This window comes from Balaenoptera borealis (assembly GCF_965194805.1).
Source record: "Balaenoptera borealis genome assembly, chromosome: 13".
In the NCBI taxonomy this organism is placed as follows: domain Eukaryota; kingdom Metazoa; phylum Chordata; class Mammalia; order Artiodactyla; family Balaenopteridae; genus Balaenoptera; species Balaenoptera borealis.
The window spans coordinates 101,286,543-101,302,822 of NC_138870.1; the positions used below are offsets into that span (position 1 = coordinate 101,286,543).

The 16,280-nt window shown below is 56.8% G+C and overlaps 2 long non-coding RNA genes across 3 annotated transcripts; one reads left to right on the forward strand and one right to left on the reverse strand.

Moving 5' to 3' along the window:
- Window positions 1-455: 455 nt before the first annotated feature.
- On the forward strand, window positions 456-8,514 carry LOC309609093. 2 transcript variants are annotated; one of them, XR_014233259.1, is made up of 2 exons: window positions 456-1,991; window positions 7,939-8,514. It is a non-coding gene; the product is annotated as an uncharacterized lncRNA (long non-coding RNA). The 2 variants fall into 2 exon arrangements; XR_014233260.1 differs by having other exon boundaries at window positions 7,950-8,514.
- On the reverse strand, window positions 6,637-16,056 carry LOC309609094. Its single transcript, XR_014233261.1, has 2 exons — window positions 15,984-16,056; window positions 6,637-9,178 (listed from the first exon to the last, which is right to left on the reverse strand). It is a non-coding gene; the product is annotated as an uncharacterized lncRNA (long non-coding RNA).
- Between the last annotated feature and the right edge of the window lie 224 nt (window positions 16,057-16,280).

The following is a 16,280-nucleotide window of genomic DNA, read 5'->3' on the forward strand; positions in this document are numbered from 1 at the left end:
TCTGCCACCTGCCTGCTACCTCGGGCACGGTGTTCGCCTCCCTAGGCCTCAGTTTCCTCGTATGTAAGGTGGGTGATGAGAACACCGGACCTGAGGGCGTGAAGGAACTCGGGGAGTAGTGCGGGCACTTCTCAGGGCACTTGGCCGGTATTTCTGCCTTGCCCTCTTGTCTCTCTGGGTAGTTTTCCGTGAGGACCTGCTTGCCCCACTGCAGACTCCAGGACGGCAAGAACAGGGATTCTCCTAATGGTCCCGAAGGCATTTTCCAAGCCCAGGCGCTGTAGAGGCTGAGAAGCAGGGCAGGCTGGCCCAAGTCACGCGCCCTTTGGGGGCCTCGCCGTCCTGTGCGGGAGACGCACCCAGGGCCCTGGGAACAGGTGATGAGGTGCAGCACAGGCCACAGCAACGAGGGGCGGCAGGAAGCTCCGCAAACCCCGCCGGGAGCCCAGAGAGCAGAGCGCAAACCAGCAAGTGAGCCAACGCCTCACCCCTGGCCAGGGCCTGCCAGGCCGGGAGACGGAGTAACATCGCAGCTGCCAGGCCAACACCTGGCCACGGCCCCAGAAGACAAACAAACACATCAAGTTTCCTTCTGCCCGCACCGCGCCAGCCCAGCTTCCCCAGAGCTGCCAGGGAGTGGGTGAGCCACGCATGCCTGACAGAGAACTGGGTGACAGAGGACCCGGTCCCCCCGATTAAGCCAGGGAGAAAAGCAATGTCTTAATATTTACTTTAGGGGAAAGAAACAAAAACACGGTAAATCCACTTGGCAGGAAAAATAGCCAAGGCACCCTGTTCGGGTGGCTCAGTGGGCTCTGGGACTCCGGCCTCCCCACCCACGGCTGCTGCGAGCAGAAAATGTGTGCTGGAGACGATGACCACCTCACCGTGCGGGCGCAGGGGGAAGGGGCCCCCCGTCGGCTCCCCTGCAGGCTGGACAGCATCAGGCTGGAGAGATGGGAGGAGAGTAAACCTCAGACAGAGGGGAGAGGAAGTGTGCGTCTCCCTGGCGGGGCCCAGAGAAGCCCAAGTACAAAGGCTGGAACTGGTCAGGGGGCGGTAGTCAGGGGGCCCATTTGGGATGGGGGCGTTCTCGTCTGGTCTCTCCTCTCTCTTGTTAACCAGAGTTGCTGGTGACCATGACCTTTGAGCCTCCCTCCCCCAACCCATGGGCAGAGTCCCTGGGCGGGTCCTGCCTGTGTGCTGAGTAATAAGAAGGAAGAAAGGCAGGAGAGAACAGGTGGGTTTCAGAACACTGGAGATTGCTGATGTTAACAGGGGCAGTCTAGCGCCTGGGTTAAGGACCAAACAGGCTCAGCGAGAGATCGGGTTGGGGTTCTGGAAGAACCTCCAGCGAAGGAACCTCCGAACACAGGACTAAACGGGAAGAGATGGGCATGAGCCAAGGGACTCAGGGATGTGGACATTTGATCTCAAGATTCACGAGCATCTGAGAGCAGCTCCCGGGAGAGTGCGGGGACACGAGGAGGAGAAAGCAGAGTTTAAGAAGTAATGATGGAAGGAAAGCTTCCCGCGAGCGGCAGCAAGACCCACGTTTACAGATCAAACGTGCCGCTGAGTGTGGAGCAGGAATGACGGTGGAAAAATACCCACACCAGGTGAAATTCAGAATGGCAACAAGAAGAGAAAACCCTGCAATCTCCCTCTGGGAGAAAGTAGCCCAGACTTTGGAATGAGAGCCAGACCCAGATCAGATTTCTCCCGATCATCCAGAAAAGCAGGAAGATGGCGGAGCAAAGTCCTCAAAGTTCAGAAGGCAGAGGTTTGAACAGAGCTCTGCACAAGCTGACCAGTCCGCGGGACGATGGCAAACCGGAGACTTCTGGGGATGAGGAGGAAGGCGGCTGGGGTACCCCAAGCCCTGCGCGCACACCTGAGCCCGGGCTGCGTGCACACGTGCGTCCTGGTGAGCAGGCAGCATGAATGGGGCTGGCACAGCCGAGGCCGTGGGAGCAGCAGAGCCCCCAAAGGTAGGGCACCGGGTACACGTGGCACTCGGCGCCAGGCAGGTTCTCCTCCCAGGGGCATGTTTTCAAGAGTTGGGATCACACCTCCTGGCGTGCGGGTCCAATCACACTTCATGGCTCCTCGGGGAATAGCATTTACATAGTGCTAATTTCATAAGCCCTCTTTATTAATTCCCAGCTCTAGACTTGGTCCACTGACAAAGCGCAGAAGGATGCTTGCTGTTTGTTCAACCCTCCCCCGGCCAGTGGGGCAGCCCCAGCAGTGAAGCAGCAGGGGGAGGGGGAGGAGGGTGCCTTTCACCAGCGTCGGCAAATAGAGAAGCTGAGGTTGACGGTTTTTGCTCGTTGGTTCAGCTAGCTCTGCCCGGCTCCCACTGAGGGCCAGGAGCTCTGCAGTCAAGAGCAAACTGGTTCCTCCTCCCAGGGGGGTTGGAGAGGGGTCAGACAGGAAACCCAGCAACACAGGACAGAAACGCCAGGGCGGCCAAGAACTGCCCAGGGTCGCTGGGTGGAGAGCATCAGGGGGGAGTGCCCCAGAATGCACATGCGGGGGGGCGGGCAGTGGCTCTGGGGGGTGGTTTTAAAGCTAGGAGCGGGTGGCAAAAAGGAGCCAGCAGGGAAACCAGCTTCCTGCCTGGGGAGCAGCCGGTGCAGGGCCAGGACTGAGGAATTTAGAGGGGCCAGTGATGCTGGGCTGGGGGTCACAGAGAGTGGGGAGAGGGACATGGAGGGTGAGAGAGACCACAGGGCCAGGTCGTGCTGCTCTGGAGGCCACAGCCGACTCTGGGCTTGCCCGTAGATGCAATCATGTGTGTCAGGAGCTTTAAGCAGGGGAGAGTCCTGAGCCGGCAAGCTCCCACTGGCTGCTGGCTTGATGGAGAAGATACAGGCAGAAGACGCCACAGTCCGGAAGCAATGGCAGGGCCAAGACAACAGTCTACAGACTGTCTACAGTCTACCTTGTAAATCCCCGAGTCAAGGGAGCCGGTACCGAGAAGCAAATCCCCATCGGAGGTGGAGAGGCAGGAGCGGGGAGGTGGGCGAAGGAGGCTGCATTCCAGAGCAGGAGCCACAGATATTGTGTGAAGTCAATAAGAAAAAGGTGGACGTGTATTATTTAAAGTTATAAAGGGAAATGGAGAACAGCCGTTGGCTCACGGGAGAGGGTCTGTGCAGGGGGATGGGAGTGGAGGCGGCTTTTACCCTTCCTTTTACACATTTCTATAAGATTTGCACATGCTTTATACATAATCACGTGCATAGGTCACTCTTTTAATTAAAATGGTTGTGGGGGGGGGAGCAGGGAGAAATGAAAAAGAAGTGGCCGGCCCTGCTTCCAGAGGGAGATGCTGACTTAATGTTAGAGGAGGAGACGAGGGTCAGAGTAGATCTGTGCAGAGAAGTGTGATGGAGTGGTCAGGGAGCCCTCCAGGAGGTGGCACTGAGGCTGAGCCTGGGGATGAGGGGGTGCCAGCCCTGGGGTGGGCGAGGGGTGGTCAGTCAGGGGTAAGGAACAGAGAGAACAGCAAATGCTGAGGCCTGATGAGACAAGGGACGTGTGAGGACCAGCGAGGAGGCAGTGGGTGGGCAGGTGAGGTGGGTGGGAGAGGGCTCACTCAGGGCCCGGGGTTGTGGGCCCTTTGATGGCAATGAGTTACTCATGTGATTCTGAATAACATCCCAGCAACAGCTAACACTTAGGGACCCTCCCTCGGTGCCACGCCCCCGTGCTGAGTATTGCACGTGGATTATTTCATTCACTCCTCATAAAAAAACTTGCATAATTTTGCCCATTTCACAGATGAGAAAACTGAGGCTCAGAGAGGTGAATTAGCTCACCCAGAGTTGGAGGGCTGGTAGATGGCAGAGCTGGGATCTGCACCCCGGGAACCCAATTGCCAGTTCTCCACCACCACCACTTGCAGGGGACAGGGCCAGTTCCCTGAACCGTGGCTGGCTGTCCCCAGGGTTCACTGCCAGCAGGTGAAGGCAGAGATACAAGCCCTGCTCCTACAATGAAGCTCTCTGGTCCTGGACCGGTGGACCCAGAGTTTGAAATTCAATTCGATTAAAAGTGCATTAAAAAAATCATCAGAACCCGCAAGTCTTCTGACTTCAGAAATGCAGCATCACGGGGTGAGGCAGAAATCAAGCCTACTGGCTCCCCTGGGGCAGCTGTTTGAGGAAATAGTTCCGAAGTGCTCACCAAGGCAAAATGGTGCCAGCGTGTCGGGAAATAATGGACGCTAAACCGTGGGTTCTTAAGGCGGCCCACGGGCGCCCCAACCGAGCAGGGAAGGGCAGCCAGGGACCTGCAGCCTCCTGAGAAGGGCGGAGCTTCTCCCCTTCTAAGAGCAGAAAACCAAATATTTGCCAGCTCCACACACAAACACCATGCAGGCCGTGCCTTGGGGTGGAAATAACAGGGGATGGGGTCCAAGGCCTGTGTCTGTGCCCCCCCTGCCTCTGCTGTGTGACCTTCGACACGTCTCTCTGTATCCCCGGCCTCAGTCTCCTCAACTGTATAACAGGATGACATAGAATACCTGCTTCCCAGGGCTCTCGAGCCCCACCTACTGGAGAATCCTGGTCGCAGCAGGTGAGCTGATACCATCCCACCCCCAGGTCTCTGCACCTGCTGTTCCCTCTCCCTGGGATGCTATTCCCTGACTTCCCGTGGCCAACTCCAGCAGGTCTCAGCTTAGACGTCCCTTCCTCAGCAAGGGTGCTCCTCGCCCTCCAATTCATCCTGTGAGATTGTTGTCCTGTCTTGCAGTGCCCTGTTCTCCGTGGGCATCTGGCCAGGCCCGTGGCCGCAGGAACCAGGGGAGGGGCCAGCCCCTAGCCCTGCCTGGGGGACAGCAAGCTGGTGGCAGAGCAGAAGCATTAACCTAGCAGTTGAAGAAAGTGCTGGGGTCACACATGGAGGGTCAGTTTCTACTGCTGGGTTGTGCCCTTGAGGAAGGAGTGGGATTTTTAACAGAAGGAGGAGGGAACAGACGGGGCAAAGCAGAGAGCTGTCTGATGCACAGAGAACTCAGGGACCAGGACATAGTCTCGTGTAATTGCAGCTTGTGGAGGCCGGTATGCATGATCAGGGGTGTGGACTTAAGCCTGCGGGTGCTGGGGACGCCCATAAGGAGTCCCGCCTTGGAATAACTGTACATCCTTGGAATAACTGTAGCTTGCAATTAGATGGTGGTAAATGGGGAGAGGTGGGGTTCTCCGGGGCCTGTCCCTTTGGGATCCAGCTGGCACCTGGGACTCGGGTTGGCACTCTCACAAATATTACGGTGCCAGGTCACCCACGGGTCCTTAGTCTGGGGACTGCACTCAGCCCCGGGTACATGTCCGCACTGCCAGGTGGGTCTGGGGTACTGGAAATGCAGGGAGCAAAATTTTCTACCCCAAAATGTGTCTCTTTGGGAGGATTAGTTCAGGCTGATTGTTTTTAAGAAATAGAAGATTCAGGGAAGTTTCTTTTTACTGCCTCTTAGCTGCCTAAAAAATGTAGATAAAGGGCCTGTTCCTGGAATAGAGCCATCACCAGAGATATCTGCAAAGAACATGGACCAGGTGTGGTGGTGGACCGGGTGGGGCCTAGACATCAGAGCCCACTCTGTGTCCCATTGTCTCTGCAAGGCCCACAAACATTTGTTTTCCAAACATTTGCTTCTCCTTCTTCCTGTGAATTGCCTTCCTCCCCTTTGAAGTCCCAAACCACTACCCCCAACATCCTTTTTTGTCTTTAGCTGAAAATGGCATTTAAGCTAAGGGTTTTGGCCATTTGTGGGAGTTAGTTTTCCTGGGTCTCTCCCATCTACATATGTTATCAAACTTTTGTTTGATTTTCTCCTGTTGATCTGTCTCATGTTGGTTTAATTCTTAGACCAGCCAGAAAAACCTAGAAGGATAGAGGGAAATTTCTCCCTCCCCGACAGAAGTGAGGTAGGCTCGGCTCCGCGTCCCTCCCCGGCATCTAAGGGTTCCAGGGTCTTTGCAAGCTGCTTGCCCTCTGAGCGTCAGTTTCCTCAGCTGCAAATGGATGTGAAGACATTAGTTAACTGAGGAGACAGCAAGTGTGAATGAGCCCAGGTGGGGATTCTGGCAGGGGGGTGGCTGGGGGTCCAGAGGGGAGAACAGCATGTGCAAAGGCTCAACGCCATGGGTTTGTCTTGCTGGAGGGCAGCAGACAGTGGCGGGATTGGGGCTGCAGAAGCAGGAGAGGCCAGAATGGGGCTGGGCCATATCTGAAGGGACTGGGGTGGGTCACGCGTAGCTGATCAGCTGGAGAGCTTCCAGAATGAAGACACTGGCTGAAGTGCGGGGGATGGGCTGGAGGGGGCTATGAGTCTTAACCTTGGCAATGGAGACCAAAGGCACCAAAGAGGAAATGCATAATGTCCCAGAATAATGACCATTAAAGCACGTCTATCAGGCACTTGCTAAAAGCAAGGCTCTGTACAGCTATTAAGTCAAATGTGATAGCTTAACCATGTTACAGCTGAGGCACAGAGAGGTTAAGTAACTCACGCAAGATCACACAGCCCACGTTCACAGTGCATCCTCCTAACCACTGGCCATACCTCCAGGGGAGAGCCCACTGAGCAATCAGATGCCAACACAAAGCATATCTTAGCACCAAAGCCATCCTAGGCTACCCAGATCATTGTTAGCAATTGTCTATGATATTTGCACAGCACTTTACAGTTCGCCACGCATCTTCACCTGTATCATCTCATAAGACCCATACAATAGCCCTGCACAGAATTATCAGTTCTGTTTTCCAGACGTCAAGGGACCAGCCCCCGCTCACAAGGTGAGCAAGGTTTACGTCCGACACTCACTCCTGGCCAGGTCGGCTGATCCCACTTGGCTAGAGTGTGGCCCCTGTTCACAGCCACCACCATTCCCCAAGGTGCCGCCGTGCACCAGGCCCTTCTGCTGCCTTCTCCTCTCACTCGGTCATCCATCCCACCCACTCCGTGGTGCAGGCATTCTAAGGCTCGCTTTACAGACGAGAACCACCTGAACCTCCAATAGCTGTAGTCACTTGCCCAGGGTCACACATCTAAGCGGGGGATGTCAGCTTGATTGAGACAGGCTACAAAGCCTGAGCTCTCCCCCCCGCGTCCCTCTGAGCAGGGGCCCGTAAATCGATTGATGACTGAGCTGGCGCCTTTGCGGCTGCCCCCTCCATCCCATCAGCTCTGCCCACCCTGTTCCTTGATTCTGGAGAGCAGGTCCTGGGAAAGCGCGTCTCAGAAGTGCAGAGGGTTTCCACTGAAGCAGCCAGATGACACCCATGCGCTTCTCCCTTCTCCCGAGCGGAACAGCATTAGCAGGGAGGCACAATAAGCCTTAATTGTCTTCCAGCCTTTCATCATTTGTGAGGTGCTTTCTCTGCAGACCTTGGCGGAAGCTAATTGGCAGGCGGGTGTGGGAGCCTGAGAGAGCAGCGTGTCCCGTCAAGTGACTGATCTTGGAGAGATCACACAGCTTGGGAGTTGCGTTTAGAGGACTTCGGCTCTGAGACACAAACCTCAAAGTGCCTGCTGCAAGATGAAGGCTGTGACACTCTGGCAGAGGCAGGAAGGGATCTCTAGCCTCGATGCTCCTAACCCGGAAACAAGGGGGGTTCAACTTGGTAGTCAGTTGGCCTGGTCTAGAGGGCGGTGGGTCTTCACCCCAACAGAGACATTCGGGATTCAGAGCAGGCTGGGATGTGTCAAGATGGCAGAATTCCTGGGTTTTGACAACAACACAGTGTAACCCCAAAGAATCTCATGGCCCCATGTGGCCCAGTCTCTGTGAAGAATGACCTTCTACCCTAAATCTGTAACCGAGCGGGACCCTATGGGGCCTTCCCGGGACAGGCTTTCCCCCATATCCTCTGCTTTAGCTCCTCTCTGAAGTACCCAGATAACAGTATTTGATGCACATTTCCGAGTTGTTTTACAGATGTGAAAACCCGCCACCAAATGGAAGATGTTAATTACTTGATGACCATGAGCACATGGCCCTAGGCCCCCTGGAGCCTAAGAACTGATAACGTTCACTCCTGTGACACCATCCTGTTACCTCACCATCAGCCAATCAGAGAACTGTGCATGACCTGATCACATAGCCTGCGGACCCCCTCCCTTACCTGGCTTTTAAAAATGCTTGGCTGGGACTTCCCTGGTGGTCCAGCGGTTAAGGCTCTGCGTTCCCAATGCAGGTGGCCCAGGTTCGATCTGTGGTCAGGGAACTAGATCCTGCATGACGCAACGAAGAGCCCGCATGCCGCAACTAAAGATGCCGTGTGCTACTATGAAGATCCCGTGTGCCGCAACTAAGACCCAGGGCAGCCAAATAAATAAGTAAATATTAATCAATAAAAGTCTAAGTGAGACTTTAAAAAATTTTTTTTAAATAATAAAAATGCTTTCCTGAAACCCTTCAGGGATTTCGGGGCTTTTAGGGCATGAGCCACCTGTCTCCTTGCATGGCCCTACAATAAAGCTTTCTCTGCTCCAAACTCCGACGTTCTGGTGTGTTTGCCCTCACTGTGCGTCAGGCACACGAACTTGCGCTAACAAGTCCTCTTTCTTTTCCGCCCTTACAGCTTTTCCATCTCTCCTCCCAACCAGGCTCGCAGCTCATTATTTTTTCCTTCCTGCCTCAGACTGTTTTTACAGTTTCCTCTCCACCCTGCCCAGGATCAGAATTCTCTAGAACACCAGAAAGCACAGGAACTGCCTGGTGGTCAAGTTCTTTCCCCTTTGTCTTTCTCAACGTACTTTCCCCGATTCCATAGCTCAGAGATCCAGGAAACAGCTGGTTCCTCTGGACTCTCGCTGGGGACTTGAAGGCTGGAGCACGTGAGTGGGGCAGGACAGCATTCTCTTTAGCTGGGAGGACAGGCTGGGAGTTTCCCCGTGTCACTGTGGCATCGCTGTGTCATGGTAATAAGGCTCACTACTCGAGAAGGGTTCTTCCGTGTCAGGCTCCATCAGCTACTGTCCCCGCCCTCATGGAGTCCCATCTCATGGCAGAGAAAGACACACGTCCTCTATGGGGCCACTGTCACCAGTGCCTTCCTGGAAGTCTGCACAGGCCCAGTGGGGAAGAGGGAGGAAGTCAGGGTGGCTTCATGGAGGTGATGATGTTTGAATCCGGAGTAGATATTTACCAAGAAGACAGGTGCCCTTGGAACAACGGAAACAGCATGAGCCCAGCCGAGTGCCGAGTACAAACACTGAGGCTGGCGGAGGTCGGGGGATGGTGGAATGGCATTTAGCGGCAGCCAAGGAGGGGACGGGAGGGCAGAGTGTCCTGGCGGAAGGAACAGCATGTGCGAAGACACTGGAGTGGGAAAGGGCCTGGGGTGCTTGGGTGCCTGGGCACCTGTGTGCCAGCAGGCCTGCTGCTACAGCTGACGTGCCCACAGGATGAGCAGTGCCAGCTGCCTCTGTGCCAGCTGTGGTGTCACCATCCCCTTGTACAGCTAAGGTCACAGGGGCTTGGCCAAGGCTGCCGTGGTCAGGGAGTCTGACAGGGGTCCATGCCCAAGTTTACCTGCTTGCAAGGTCTGCAAGACCTCATGCCTCTGAGCCCCCTTCCACCCCCCAAGCACCTCGGGAGAGCTGTCCGTCCCCTCAGCAACGCACGGGCTCACCCAGCTCTGGGCCGCCCTGCGCGCCCGGCAAATACATTTGGGCAGCCCCTCATGCAAGCTCTGCTCCGGGCCTGCCACCAGCTGAGTGACCCAGCCAGGCCCGTCCTCCCTCTGGGCCTCATCTGTGGAGTACGTATAACCAAATAGAACATTCTGGGAGCAAGCGTCCAGCCGGGGCCTGAGCAGTGCGGTGGCCACACCTGGTGGAGAAATCATGCGTCAGGATCCTCACTGGTGACTCTGCTTCTAATGCTTCTCTGTGCAGAGGTTCAAGCCGCGGCTTTGTCACACGCTGCGGGGGGCTTTGGCCGTGTCCCCTGGCCCCTCAGAGCCCAGTGTCCCACCTAGAGAATGACTGTATTGTGTCCCAGTGCAGGGCTGCGGAGGGAAGGACTGGGGGATGGGCTCAGCAAAGGAGGAGCCCCCTCGCCTTACCCCCATCACCAGCGGGACCATCACCTGGGCGACAAGATCTCAAAGGAACCCAAGGGGAGGAGGGGGCTCAGGAGGAGTCAAGCCTGCCCGGACCCCGCTGAGGCCTCAGGGACCCAGACATGCAGGTTCCAGGCATTAAGTGCCTTTCTGCCAAGTTGATAGGATTGGTGTGAATGATGACAGGACCCCGGGCCTCTGTAGGGAGGGCAGCAGGAGAAAAGAATCAATAACATGATTTGGCAGCCTTTGTTGTCTATTTTTGAGAGAGAGAGAGAGAGAGAGAGAAAGAGCAAATTCCCCACTCGTGCTGGAAAATATTTGATACATTTGAATTGCTAAAGAGGACACTTCAGCTTCATTTCAGGGCCACTCTGGGCTGAGGGAAGGAGGGAGGAAAAGAGGGTCTGGAGAGAAAAAAAGACCGGGGTGGGGTGGGGAGGGGAGAGACGGGACTGACCCATGCTGGGGGAGGGCGCGGAGGGCGCAGACCCAGAGGGGCCCCTGGGAGACCCCAAGGAGACTTGGTGTGGCTCCAGCAGGCTGGCAGCTCCTGGAATCCGTCTCTATTCCTGGGTTGCTTGGTGGGAGCCCGGCCAGGGCAGGTTCAGGGATGTTCCTTGGAAGGACGGGAGGCTGAGGAAGGCAGACCCCGTGTCGTCCGTCTGCCGAGCCCCAAGTCGGTAAGGTGAGGGTATAACATCCACCTGCCCTCCTGTGGGGCACTGCAAGGTCCCAGGGCGGAGGGAGGGGCAGAGATAGGGGAGAGGGGCCCCATCTTCCACATCAACACGCACCTCCCAGGCTCTCTCTGATTTATTCACGCACCGTCCCCCTCCAGCCTGGGTGCTCCCTGAGCACGGGCAGTGACTGATTCTCCCTGGACCACATGGTCCTGATGATGCAAATATCACTGAGACAAGGTGAAGTTCAGGATCAAGTGGGGTGAGCCAAGGGGGTCCAGGAAGAGGAATGGAGCAGAGACGGGGAGCACGTATGCGTCACTGAGGGGACAGGAAAGTCTTCACAGGGGAGGAGGCCCCGTAACGGGATTTCAGCAGGCAGAGGAGGGGGGGCAGAGGGCACCCCGAGAGGGGGCACTGCCCAGGCAAAGGCCTGAGGGCAGGACCGCAGGAGACAGAGTCTGGCTGGCCCTGCTGCCACATCGGAGCCTCCCGGGCCTGGACACTGAGGAGGGTGCAGCCCCAGGGCCCTTCCAAAGGCAGTTCTGCGGCCTCAGCTCCTGCCTGAGAACTTCCTTAAGCGCCTTGGCACCAGCTCTAAATTAAGTAGTAACCGGGAACCTCTGATCTCATTACTTGAATTATAATTGCCCTCCTCTTTAATCATTCATGGTGGCAGAGCCTGGGGACACGAGCCTCTGGAGAATTACCCAGCCAGCAGCGTGCAGTAGGCTGGCCGCTTAAAGGTCACGCACAAATACTCCAGTTCACGTTAATTTGCAAAATAAAGAATACACAGTCCCAATGCCCTGAAGCTATGAAGGTGTTTAAATACCAGCAGTTCGAAGCACAAAAGGGAGAGGGGTTATTTTTCCAAGTTAAATACTCCCTTGTCTCTGGAGATTTCAAGACCCTGGGCAGAGAGGACACTGAAAGAAATAAATCTTATACACAAAGCATCTGTTTGAAGTGTCTCTTCCCTCCCCACCACCGCACAACCCTTCCAGGCAGAGCGGACCAGGAGACAGAGGGCCTGGATTAAAGAACAGTTCCGGTTCTGTAGTTGTGTGCCCCTAGGCACACCCCTTAGCCTCTGAGAGCCTTGTTTATCCGTCTGTAAAATGGGCTGATGATCCCTGCTTGGGCCAATCCTCCAAGAGGGTGGGGAGAATCAAGGGGGAAGATGGGTATGAAAATGCAGGGAAGGGTGGCAGCCCGTGTACACAGTGGTTGGGGGGGACGGTACAGGGCTGGAGCAGGGGAGCAATGAAGGGTCCCAGAGGGAACTAGGGAGCGGGGAAGGTTGGTCACCTCGGGCCTGTGGCTGAGACTCTGGAGGGAAACAGACACCCAGTGACCACAGATGTCACCTGCAGAGAGGGGCCCACCTGCTCTCCCTGCAGGAGTGAACGGGGGAGGGGGGTGTCCTGAGAGGTCCTCATGCCCTCTGGGGACATGAGGGGAACCCCGCCAGCCCCAGCAGGGAGTCCCAGGCCAGTTCAACATTGTCTCCAGCTCAGAAAGGAGAGACCTGAGTCCATGTTTTTAAACCATGAATGACTGAACCCATAAGAGGGATAATGTGAAAGCCAGTTTAGGAAAAACATTAATTAGCTGTCCATCACCATCTGCCGTGAGAACGGGTTTCCTTTCCTCAATCCCGTCCTCGTCCTGCTTCAGAAGGGGCCGTCATTGGGAGCCTACTGTGTGCCCAGCAGGGGCGTCTGGAGCCAGAGGGTCAGGGTTCAAGCTCCAGCCCTGCCACTTGTTAGTCACGAGACCCTGGCGGGGGCTTCACTACCGCATGCCTCAGTTTCCCAGCCTGTAAATGGGGGTCTCACGGAGTCACCGGGAGGATGGCATGAGTTAATTTGCTTGAAGCACTAGCACAGCACCAGGCACCTGCGCGGCTCTCCAGGAAGTGCTGACTGTCTTCCCAGGTCCACCTCTTAGAGGACCTCCTCCGATCCTCGGTGACCTTGGCTGGTATCCAGGGCAACCTGGCGCAGGGACTGCAGCCTTGTAGCTTTGAGCTTTCTTTGGGCACGTTTTCATATGAAATCTTTTCTGGGGGCTCCTCTGCTTGCAGGAGATGGAAGGGGAAAGTGGGAGGGAGCCCCCACCCCTGAAGTCTCCCGCTCACAGGGGTACACAGATTGACAGCCCCCTGCAGGGTCTTCATCTCTAGAAACCCACCTGGACCTGGAGGCAGTTGTCCTCCCTCCCTCCCATCCCCAATCCCGGCCACACAGCTGAGGCCGGGTGCTGTGAGCAGAGACATTTCATGAGCTGAGTTGGTTTGGCCTTTTGCTCTTTTGCCACAAGCCAGAGGAGACCAGGCCCCAGACTGAGAATGTGGACCAGACCCAAAACAATTACAGCCTGAAGCCAAGTGCCCCTGATCGCAGCCCAGCCCAGCCAGACACAACCATGATCAGCCAAACCCCAGACCTGGAGCGAGGAAAATCACATTTGGTTGCTGTAAGCCACTGAGATTTGGGGATTGTTTGTTACAGAGCATCATTGCAGCAAGAGCTGACCAATACAGCAGAGACATGCATCTGTTCAAAGCAGGAAAAACACTAAGACAGATGCAACCCTGAGGGGAGCATTAGTCTGGATGAAATGACCAAGGGCTAAACCCAGCAGGGCACCCCTAGGGCGGATTTTACCCTCAGGGGGGCACCAACCAGGAGCACGGCCTCTCGGTATGTGAGCAGAGCTCTGGCGCTAGCAGCAGGCTTGTCAGTGTGGCCGGCAGGCACCTCTGCTTTAGGCCGCCTCCCTCTCTGTATTAAAGTACACACACAGTTGCACTATTTGCTGAGTTGCGTCTTTTTCCAGAATTTTATTCTTTGCAATAGAGCCAGGTGGATGGATGTGGAAGACAGTGTTTGTCAAGCACGCGGCCCCGGCCTGGCATTTGGTCGCTTACACGCGGGGTCGCTGTCACTAATGCAGGAACATGCTTGGTTTCAGGCCTTTGCTACAACGCTGCCCGTGACCTCGTCGTGGGTCTGGAGAGAGCCACCATCTCCCACACTCCCAGCCTCCCGGGCCTCACAGAGGCGGCTCCTGGGGACAGGCTGGTTTCCGAGGCACTGGGGGCTGAGGCTGGGCACCCACATGCACACATAAGACAGAAGCCAAATTAGCCAGAACCCAGAGCTGGGATGAGGCTCCCACGTGAAGGTCAGCGCCTTAACCACTGGCTCTTACGATGACAGGGCCTTGCACGTTCCCGCGGCTGCACCCACCCCTCTGGAAGGTGACCAGAGTGCCCTGGACCCAAACCCACCAGCCTGCTGTGTGGGCCAGGACCCTGCGGGGTGGGGGCGGGGTGGGGGGAGGGGCGAGAGGATATACTCCGTGTTGTCACCCAGGTCCTAGGCTAGGACCTGGGTGTGTATGTCAGAGCCAGAGAGGCCGAGCTGTCGTGTGTGTGTGTGTGTGTGTGTGTGTGTGTGTGAGACCGACAAGCACTGTTGCACTCCTACTGTGTGCTGGTGAGTACTGGCTCTCAGGGCACGGGGTCTAACGCAGAAGAAAGGATCCTGGTGTTGAAACCTTTGCCCTCCCCTGCTTGCTGCCCCGGGCTCTGTGTCGTGCTTCCTGCCCGAGATTTCTGCTGATCCTCCAACTAAGCCCCACAACGGAGGCAGCATCAACCCATTTGATTGGTGAGAAGACTGAGGTTCAGGGGCCCCAGTGTTTTGCCGAGATTCACACCACTGGGGAGCAGCAACGTCGGAGCAAACCCGAGAGTCGGAGTTCCAGCCCGATGGTGACAAGACCCAGGTGCCGGTCCCAGTGACGCAGGCCACGCACGAGGAGCAGAAGTCGTACAGAAGCTGGGGGAGGTGGGGGCGGTTTGCTGGGCAGGTGAGAGGCAGCAGTCCCTGAGCAGGGTCCTGGGGGATGGTGGGAGAAGGTTGCAGGGCACCAGATCCTGGGAGGTGACTCAGAGGGAAGGTGCAGGGGGAGAGGACGGCGGGTAGGCGGGCTTGGACACCTGGCATGGAGGGTCCTTGGGTATTTGCAGGAAGGACGTGCTGGGGAAACCCAGCGGCCACCCAGCATTTCTCCACCGACCAGCACAGAGCGCCTTCCTCTGTAGGCCGGCCCGGCCCTCCTTCCTGCAGCCACATACCTGGACCACTCGCCTGACTGTCCCCGCGCTGCAACCGAGCCAGCGCAGCTGCAGGATTTGGCTGTGGCAGAGGCCAGCTCACTCTCAGGCCATGAAAAATCATCCCGATTAGTCCCACTCCCCAAGTGATTCCCTGCCGTGTGCCCAAGAAAGGCCCTGGCAGCCCTCACAAGGGTCTGGCCTGTCCCCAGACCCCCCAGCACCTGCCCTCCTCCGATGAACGGGGTGGGGAAGGCAGCCAGCATCCCCCTGCCCCCCCAGCCCATCTCCCCGCTTTCCCCATCCTGAGCACAGGAGGAGATCACATTAGCACCAATCGCCTCGCCTTCAGGTGAATATCCCGCCCAGGGATTAGGCGCAGAAATCCATTTAAGCAGAAAATCAGATTTGATAGCCCCTCTGAGAGCCGGGGACAAAGGTGCAAAGCTCCAGGACCCACCAGGACCAGCTCAAGACCCAAAGCAGCACCCACCTTTTACTAAAAGGTTTCTTTCGGTTAAAAAACAACAAAAAAACCTTTCTTGAAGTATGATACAGAATCGGGGATCTCAAGACCTGCCCCGGGGAAATGTGTGTCCCTGGGATTTCTCCCCATCTGCTTGGAGAATGTTCCCCAGTGTTTCCGAGAAAGCTGGCTGGCTGCCTCCCACTGGGGGTAGGACCTCCGTCCTCTGTCCTTGCCCCCCACCCACCCTACAGCAGGAAGGGGAGGCATTTCTCCTCCGAAGCCTCCAGGGTCCTTACAATGCTGCAGGGCGCCTGCCTCGAAACTTTTCAACCTGGCTTCTGCAAACCCATTAACCTGCAGCGGGCTTCTAATTAAGCCGTCAGGACCCTGACGTTTCCTCGCAGGCTGAGAGTATTCGAGCCGCAAAGGGCAGGCTGTTCCCCACCAGGCTGGGGGCAGGGAGGGGGGAGGGAAGCCACATCGCGGCCCCCTCCAGGGGAGAGCTGATGCCCCATCAGGGCTCCCAGGAGTTGAGGGCAGACGCAGAGCCCCCCAGAGCCCCTTCCCACCCCCAGGTCCACAGCTCACCTCCCCCAGGGCCTGAGGAGGCGTCTCCCCTTACCTGTGTGGAGGCTTGTCACTATCCAGCACGTGGACGGTACCTCCTGGCCCCTTCCTGGGGAGCAGCCCTGGACCCACTCTGTGGCGCACGTCCCAGGTTGGGGCATGGGTTGTGTGCGTGCGAGGTGGGGTACCTCTGGGAGCTGGGCTCGAATATTCCTGGCTGCCACCTGCCACCGACCCGTCCCGGGGGGGGGCCAGCTGCCTGAGGGGAGATGCTCCAGCCGGGCGAGCCCGCCGTCATCTGCCAGGAGCACCAGGCGTCAGCTTTCGCTCACCAGGCGCCTGCCGGCTGCTC